This window comes from Eumetopias jubatus, unplaced genomic scaffold (genome assembly GCF_037043125.1).
Source record: "Eumetopias jubatus isolate StellerSeaLion01/CBP00866 unplaced genomic scaffold, mEumJub1_p1.0 scaffold_1, whole genome shotgun sequence".
Classification (NCBI taxonomy): domain Eukaryota; kingdom Metazoa; phylum Chordata; class Mammalia; order Carnivora; family Otariidae; genus Eumetopias; species Eumetopias jubatus.
In genome coordinates, this window is record NW_028274807.1 from 17896164 (window position 1) to 17906143 (window position 9980).

The following is a 9980-nucleotide window of genomic DNA, read 5'->3' on the forward strand; positions in this document are numbered from 1 at the left end:
TCCAACATCAGGATGCCAGCGTGGTTGAGTTCTGGTGAGACCTCTCGTCCTAGTTGCAGATTGCTGACTTCTCACATGGCAGATCTTGGAGGGGGAAGAGAGCTCTCTCCTGGCTCTTCCAAGGGCACTAATCCCATCTTGGGGACCCTCCCCCACCATGAACTCATCTAATCTTAATTACCTCATCTAATTACCTCCTAAAGGCCCCACCTCCTAATACCAACACATTGGGGAGTACAGTTTCAACATATGAATCTGGGAGGAACACACTCAGTCTGGAATATCCCCATCCCCCTACAGACAGAACACCCTATAATTTCTTGGCCAATAGTTCTGATAGATCAAGACATTTGTCCCTAACGCAAGCAGTGGACAGCTGGTAGCATATCCTCCTTTGCTCTCCTTCCTTGCCTTTCTGTCCTTTCCCCTCACCTTCACTACCCTTTGATTGCACTCTCTAATAAAATAGTGGCACCCAAATTCATGCCTTGGGCTCTGATTTCAGAGAACCCAAGATACCAGTGAGCTAAAAAGAAAATCTTGGCATAACAAGAAATAGCATTCTCAGTATAATCCTATTTCAGTGCAATTATACGTTAATTATTTTGGTGTCCAAGTCACTGCCATACTTCTGTGATGTATGTAGTGTCTTTTGTCGAAATACAGCACCAAGTCACAGAATTAAAATAAGCAGAGAGTATGACAACCTGAAATCCTCATTACAAAAGACATAAAGAGAAGGGGCGCCTGGGTGGCTCAGTCGCTAAACGTCTGCCATCGGCTCAGGTCATGATCCCAGGGTCCTGGGATCGAGCCCCGCATCGGGCTCCCTGCTCCACGGGGAAGCCTGCTTCTCCCTCGCCCACTCTCCCTGCTTGTGTTCCCTCTCTCGCTGTGCCTCTCTCTGTCAAATACATACATAAAATCTTAAAAAAAAAAGACATAAAGAAGTAAAATTATTAAAATAATCTCTTACAGGCTGGGTTGTCAGGTATATACTCTCATGGACTGTTCTGTTTTGGTCTTCAGCAATGCTTCCAGTTTTTTTTTGTTTTGTATTGTTTTTCCTGTTTAGAAAAAAACGAAAATATCATTTTTTGATACTTCTTAAGTAAGCTAAACAGCCAAAAAAGCAATGAGTTCGTGAAAACATGGGGACATAAGAGGGGCACCTGGGTGGCTCAGTTGTTAAGTGTCTGCCTTCGGCTCAGGTCATGATCCCAGGGTCCTGGGATGGAGCCCTGCATCGGGGTCCCTGCTCTGTGGGGAGCCTGCTTCTCCCTCCCCCACTCCCCCTGCTTGTGTTCCCTCTATTGTTGTGTCTCTCTCTGTCAAATAAATAAATAAAATAAAATAAAAAAACATGGGGACATAAGATAATTTATTAAAAAATATAATTGCCCTTTGTTTTTAATAAAAGTAAGGTAATAAATCACTTTTACAATAAGAAATTTTTACAATATACAAATATTTTACAATATACAATACAATTTTTTTTACAATTTTTACAATATACAAGAAAGTATATATTCTTCTTAAGGTTTAAATAAAATATTCAGACTGAAAAATAGAGAATACACCTTTTCTAAAAAGTTGTATAAAGAAGCGTACGAGAGAAAACATTTGGCCGAAAAATAATTCAATATATTTATACTATATTTCATCTTCAGGCTTTCATAGAATCATAAAAATTCAGGCTTTCCCCTGAAATGTTGCTCTGTAAGTTATATTTTCTGTGATGAATATTTGAAAAGGCTTGCTTTTCTTATAGCTAGTGATAGTCAATAAAAAATCATTAAGAGACTAGATATTTAAGAGAATTAAAGTGGAATTATAATGTTTAAGTCTAAAAGATTAGGATATTTCTCTGTAGTTAGGAATAGATGGGTGAAGCTGAAGCACAAGACAAGCTATTGCCCAAGGCAAGGGGAATAAAAATCAGAGAGCCGCTCACAAGCATTACAATACATTTATTATAGTCTATGGTATTTTTCTTCTGTAGGAGGTATTGTAACATAACCTTTTTTTCTGAAACACTGCTGTGTAGGGGGTGATTTTACTGTGACAACAACAACAACAAAAAAAGGGGGGTATATACTGCCATTGCAGGGCAACGTGACAAAGGAACTTTGAAGAAGTTATTGAAATTCATTGACTCTCAGTTTCTTACCTTTTAAGTCAAGGGTAAACAAAAACTAGCCCAGAGGAATTTCTGTACAATTGTAAAAAAAAAAAAAAAAAACAATATAACAACATTTATTAAGTTATCTGTTAATGGAAGAGTCCATACATGTGAATCTTCCATCCTCTTAAAGAAGAACCTCTCGAGTATGAAAGTGGTATACACAGCATGGTTGGGGTTTCACTCACTGTATGTAGCAAGCACATTTGATCAGCAGATTGAAATGAAACGACTCAGGCATTATGATAGTTTTACTGCTTCCTCCCTGTAGAGCGGGCTGTCTTAGACACTTCTTGTGTCTGGCCCCAACCCACATGGGTCACCTTTTCCTCCAGTCATTGCTGCAGCCAACAGTTTTGCACCCATGTAATTTGGAAGTACTTCCTCTCAGCTGCAATGCATGCCTTGCACCTTTGCCCTTAAGCAACCTGGGTTTGTGGGAGAGCTAAAGCCCCCGCCCCGGGGGGGGCATCTTTGATAAATGGAAACAGGTGTCCGTCCGTGGGTTAATGTTCCCTAACTGCAGTGGGCAATATCGTGGATAATTCCCTGAGAGGACAATTCTAAGGGACATTCTAAAGAGCATCTCAGATGTACCTGGCAGGACTCAAGCCCAAGTGCACACAGTGGTATCAGTTCAACCCAAGAATGTCTCCTGGCTTGGCTTTAACTCCTTCTCTCCTTTCACTTTCCCCAATGACAAGCCAACAAAAATTACCTGCATACAAGCCCTTATTCCAGGCTCTTCTTTGGGGCCATGAGGATGGAGGATGGAGTAGGATGGAGGATATCCAGGGTAAAGAGAAGCCACGAAGGGATTAATTAAAACCTGTTAATAGGATGGTGACTCGTAGTATCCAAAAGGGAAAGAAACAGAGTTACTTTGCCAACATTATAGTAATAGTAGTAAAAAATTTAACACATTTAAGATTTGCTAATTTCAGTACTTTAAACTAAAATTCAAATGGAACATTCAAGTTCATGAAAGCTACGGCTATTCTAAACAATTAAGGCAACTTATGTCCAAGTGGTCATCTTCTAAGAGTGAAAGCTATCTGTTGTTTTTCAATATATTCAAATGGAATGAAGCCAGGACATTGAGGAGTTATGGCATTTCCTTACTGCTTTGCTTGGCAGAAATTCCTAGTGCAATCTGAATTCACCTAACTGCAATTTACGCTTTATCTTTTACATAAATCATGTACAGAGTTTCAGAAGGACATGAACTATTGGAAAACACTGATGCCTTTCCCACAAAACTTTCAACATTACAGCTACTCGGTTTTCTTTTCCTTTCTCTCTAATTCTCAGGGGATAAGGGTATTTGAACAACTAACACTGTGGATTGTATTTATGCAGTCCCTCTTGTGTTTTTCCACAAGAGAAGTATTTTCTTTTATCATTTTTGTCACAAGTCTCATTTAAAATTTTTCCCCATTTTTGTCCTTCTGACCGTATGTAATTAATGACCCAGAATACTTTTGAAAGCAGCTTCTGAGTATGAAGTCCTCTGACTATAGGACCCAGGAATCACATATGGGCAACTCCCAGTTTGCCATCATACTTGGTCGATGATGGGGAGACCTTCTGGAAGATGCGAAGCGTACAACCTTCATAGCCACTTCTCCTTGTATGCTTTCCTCCTTCTCCATTCTACATGTCTTACCACAAAATAAAAATCACAAATCCTCAACTAGCACTTATTATGGCAGTCAATATTCTAGTCTTTACAAACATCAGCTCCATGAATCTTCTTTAACCCCCTAGGAGGTTATGAAATGAAGGTAGAGAGTAATCAAAGAGCTTCCCAAGATTACACAGTTAGTAAGTTCAGGAGTCTTTGGGATTTGCATCCCAGCTGTTCAGCCCTGTGTCTGTGCTCTGTGCTCCTAACCACTACAATAGTTTTCTCTTGATGAAGTCAAACTCCTTGCCCCAGTAAGACACATGTCAATGCAGTGGCAAAATCAAAAGACCATGTAGCAGATACACAGAGAAGCCCCTTTAAAGAGAAGCAATGGCAGTGCAGCCTCTATCCTAGAGTAACAATTGATGGCTCTTTGAACTTTCCACAACATCATACGTGGATAGAGTGAGAATAATAGAAAGGATTCCCACACTATGAAAATAGCATGGGAGGCTGGGATGCCAAGAAGATTATTGACATTTTGATCCCTATGTTGACCTATACAACTGTGTCTATATATCAGCCATACCATGAAACGCAGGCCACCCAAATTCGATGAGATTCTTATAAAATTTGGCAAGAATGTGGAGTAATTTTACAATTTATATTGTGAGGATTTGTAATATATCTCCTCCCCCATCTTAGAGTGAACTCTTATTTAATACAGAGTTAACTCTTGGGCGCCTGAGTGGCTCAGTTGGTTAAGCAACTGCCTTCGGCTCAGGTCATGATCCTGCAGTCCTGGGATCGAGTCCCGCATCAGGCTCCCTGCTCAGCAGGGAGTCTGCTTCTCCCTCGGACCCTCCCCCCTCTCATGAGCTCGCTCTCTACCTCATTCTCTCTCTCAAATAAATAAATAAAATCTTAAAAAACTTTAAAAAAATACAGAGTTAACTCTTACTTAAGACAATTCACTCTTATTTAATACACACTAGTGGTAGGATCCTATTGTTATATTCTGATGTTCTGCACGTGCAGAATGCATTTGGGATGTGGCTTTGCTACTACTGTTGAACTTTGAAAGGACCACCCAGTGTAAGTTTTAGCTATAAACAAAGTATATAGCTTTGTATCACACTCTGCCAGACTCCTGGGTAGGTAGAGCTATTCAGTTAAAATGATAGAATAAAGAAACTCTTCCCTCCAAGTGAATCATGTCTCATTAATAAATGATAAACCATGGAAGAAAAATTTCAGACAAGGTATATAATCCTTTTAAGCCTTTTAAAGGAGAAAGCTTGGTCTGGTATGCTCTACCAAACAAAAATCAATGTGGTGAAACCAAAGATAGACTGTGATAACATTTGTGTTTTTTTTCCATCAAAGATTTTGGAAAATGGGGATGAGTTTTCTAGTTGTATTTATGTATACAACTAGAAATAGTGATATAAATCAAGAAATATAGAAATGTATATATACATATGTGTATGTGTATATGTATGTGTGTCTGTGTACATATGTACATATGTATATATAATTTTCACCTGAATAGAAATCTTAAATACACTTATAAGATCAATTTTCATTCATGGAATGTATGTTGTTCATTTTTCATTGTTTTATATATTATTTTAAATTATATTTACATACTACTTTGTTATATTTTGTATTCTATTTTAACGTGAAAATGCTTGATAATATGATATTTGAGTATGTCTTATATATTATTTTAAATTATATTTACATACCACTTTATTATATTTTGTATTCTATTTTAACTTGAAAATGCTTGATAATAGGATATTTGGGTATACAATTTCTACTCTTTTTTTTTTTTAGGGTGGGGCAGAGGGAGAGAGAGAATCTCAAGCAGGCTCCACAACCAGCACAGAGTCCGATGTGGGGCTTGATCCCACAACCTTGAGATTATGACCTGAGCCAAAATCAAAAGCCAGATGCCACCAAGGCACCCCAAGTTTCTCTTCTATTTTAAGCACGATTTTATAGCAGTAATTCTAAAGTATGTCGCCCAACTATGTAATCACATAAAAGATAAACCAAAGGTTAATATCCTGTTCATTTTAAATATACATATACATACAATATACACATATAATGTATATATATGCCAAATATTGACTTAACTCAATATAGAGAAATATCTGAGATATTATACTAACAATAATATAATTTAAATTGTTTTTTGAATTTGGAATAGAATGGTATTTTATAAGTGCATTCATTCTTTTCATATGACAAGTGTTTATTGAACACCTAGCTATATATATATAACACTTAACTATATAAAGATACAGTTTTAGAAAGGCTTGGAGATTCCAAACATTCAGACAAAGATACTGCTAGTTGGGGTATAAAAGAAAAGAATATCCATGTCTCAAGTAGTTATAAAACCAATTAAAAAACAATATATTTATCCATCTGTATGTTATTGAACATCTACTCTGTGCTAGGCAAAGCTATAGACATTCTGTGGACAGCACTAAAAAAGCAGACAAAATCCCTTTTGTAATGGGTGTGAGATTTTTGTCAGAAAGACCAGAAAATAAATGAAATATATAAATAAAATGTGTAGTAAGTTATGAGAATAAGTGCTATGGATAACAAAATAGAGAAAGAGAGTGACAGAGAAAGGAGGTGGAATTTTCAATGGAGTCTTGGGGAAAGCCTTTTCCTTTTGAGTCAACTCTGTTGCTCTGATCAGAGTAGAATGCACTTTATGGGGACAGGGGAAAGAGCAGAGAGACCAGTTAAGAGACTATTGTAATACTTCAGGATATAGGTAATGATGACTTATACCAGGAGGTGCTGAGAATTGGTTGGATTCTGAATATGTTTTGAAAATGAAACCAACAGGATATATTAATGGATTCAATGGGAAGTATGAGAGATAGAGAAGTGGAAGCTAACTCCTGGGTTTTGGCCTAAATAATTAGAACAGAGTAGTTGTTTTGAGTAGAACATTTTTTTTAATGTTTAAGAAAAAAGAAAAAAACAAAATGACCAAAGGATAGGGCTGTGTGAGCCTGAGGGCATGAAAAGATAATAGTGATCCATTTATTTGTCCAGAGCCAGGACAGTCAATCTATTGATTGCTAGAATGAGGAAGTCACAATTTAGTAGGCACAGGGATAGGGGATTAAAAGATAAGCAGAATGAAACTGGACCATTTCCTTACACCACACACAAAAATAGACTCCAAATGGTTGAAAGACCTAAACGTGAGACAGGAGTCCATCAAAATCCTAGAGGAGAACACAGTCAGCAACCTCTTCGACCTCAGCCGCAGCAACTTCTTCCTAGAAACATCACCAAAGGCACGGGAAGCCAGGGCAAAAATGAACTATTGGGATTTCATCAAGATAAAAAGCTTTTGCACAGCAAAAGAAACAGTCCACAAAACCAAAAGACAACCGACAGAATGGGAGAAAATATTTGCAAATGACATATCAGATAAAGGGCTAGTATCCAAAATCTATAAAGAACTTATCAAACTCAACACCCAAAGAACAAATGATCCAATCAAGAAATGGGCAGAAGACATGAACAGACATTTTTCCAAAGAAGACATCCAAATGGCCAACAGGCACATGAAAAAGTGCTCAACATCACTTGGCATCAGAGAAATCCAAATCAAAACCTCAATGAGATACCACCTCACACCCGTCAGAATGGCTAAAATTAACAAGTCAGGGAACGACAGATTTTGGCGGGGATGTGGAGAAAGGGGAACCCTCCTACACTGTTGGTGGGAATGCAAGCTGGTGCAACCCCTCTGGAAAACAGTATGGAGGTTCCTCAAACAGTTGAAATTAGAGCTACCATTCGATCCAGCAATTGCACTACTGGGTATTTACCCCAAAGATACAAATGTAGGGACCCGAAGGGGTACGTGCACCCCGATGTTTATAGCAGCAATGTCCACAATAGCCAAACTGTGGAAAGAGCCAAGATGTCCATCGACAGATGAATGGATAAAGAAGATGTGGTATATATACACAATGGAATATTATGCAGCCATCAAAAGGAATGAGATCTTGCCATTTGCAACGACATGGATGGAACTGGAGGGTGTTATGCTTAGTGAAATAAGTCAATCAGAGAAAGACATGTATCATATCACCTCACTGATATGAGGAATTCTTAATCTCAGGAACAAACTGAGGGTTGCTGGAGTGGTCGGGGGTGGGAGGGATGGGGTGGCTGGGTGATAGACATTGGGGAGGGTATGTGCTATGGTGAGCGCTGTGAATTGTATAAGACTGTTGAATCACAGATCTGTACTTCTGAAACAAATAACGCAACATATTTTAAGAAAAAAGAAAAAGAAGAAGATAGCAGGAGAGGAAGAATGAAGGGGAGTAAGTCAGAGGGGGAGATGAACCAGGAGAGATGATGGACTCTGAAAAACAAACTGAGGTTTCTATAGGGGAGGAGGGTAGGGGGATGGGTTAGTCTGGTGATGGGTATTAAAGAGGGCACATTCTGCATGGAGCACTGGGTGTTATGAACAAACAATGAATCATGGAACACTACACCAAAACAAATGATGTAATATATGGTGATTAACATAACAATAAAAAATTAGAAAAAAAAAGATAAGCAGATTTTTTTTTTTTTTAAGAGAATGAAAAGACTAGTCACAGACTGGGAGACAATATTTGCAAAACATGTCTGAAAAGGTCTTGTATCCAGTGTATGCAAAGAACTCAACATTCGATGATAAGAAAACAAACAACCTAGGTAAAGATCTGGACACCTCACTAAAAAGATATACAGGTGACAAAAAAAAGCATATGAAAAGATGTTTGATTAAAATATGACATTAGGCTTCCTTTCAGCCGGAACCACCATCTTCCAGTAATTCACCAAAATGACCAACACAAAGGGAAAGAGGAGAGGTACCCGCTATATGTTCTCTAGAGCTTTTAGAAAACGAGGAGTTGTTCCTTTGGCCACATACATGCGAATCTATAAGAAAGGTGATATTGTGGACATCAAGGGAATGGGCACTGTTCAGAAAGGAATGCCCCACGAATGTTACCATGGTAAAACTGGAAGAGTCTACAATGTGACTCAGCATGCTGTTGGCATTGTTGTAAACAAACAAGTTAAGGGCAAGATTCTTGCCAAGAGAATTAATGTACGCATTGAGTATATTAAACACTCAAAGAGCCCAGATAGCTTCCTGAAGTGTGTGAAGGAAAATGACCAGAAAAACAAGGAAGCCAAAGAGAAAGGTACTTGGGTTCAACTGAAGCGCCAGCCTGCCCCACCCAGAGAAGCACACTTTGTGAGAACTAATGGAAAGGAGCCCAAACTGCTGGAACCCATTCCCTATGAATTCATGGCATGAAAAATGTAAAGAAAATAAAAGACCTCAAGACTGTAACAACAACAAAAAATAATAATAAAAAAAATAAAATACGTCAGCAGGAAATTACAGATTAAAACACACCATTCTACAACCAAATTCAAAACAGAATTTAGATTCTATTATTGTTAGTCTGGTATCTTGAATATCTTTTTATATCAAGTAAATCAACATCATTTGTCATTAAAAAATTGGTGACGGGTACTAAAGAGGGCATGTACTGAATGAAGCACTGGGTGTTATATGCAAACTGAATCATGGAACACTACATCAAAAACTAATGATGTAATGTATGGTGATTAACATAACAATAAAAAATTAAAAAAAACTAATGATGTAATATATGATGATTAACATAATAAAATAAAAAATAAAAAACAGTATTTTGTTTCCATCTTTCCCCTTTATGACTATAATTCTTTATGTAATTTTTGAAATAAATTTAATAACAATAATTAAATTTTTAAATAAAGTAAATAAGTATAATAATATATTTTACCAAAAAATTGCAAATTAAAACAATAGTGCAACGCCACTACATGTCTATTAGAAAGACTAAAATTTTAAGAGACTGGCAACACGAAATATTGGCAAGGATGCAAAGCAATAAGAACTCTCACTCATTGCCAGTGGTAATTTAAAACGGGACAACCATTTTGGAAGACAGTTCTTACCAGACAAAATATAGTCTTACTACACTATCTAAAATCTGTGTTTCTGTGTCTTTACCTAATTGAGTTGAAAATTTATGTCAACACAAAAACCTCCACACAAATGTT

General features: G+C 37.4%; 1 pseudogene; it reads left to right on the forward strand.

Moving 5' to 3' along the window:
• The first annotated feature begins 8697 nt into the window (after positions 1 to 8697).
• LOC114218908 (large ribosomal subunit protein eL21 pseudogene) lies at positions 8698 to 9183 on the forward strand (annotated as a pseudogene).
• Positions 9184 to 9980: the final 797 nt, after the last annotated feature.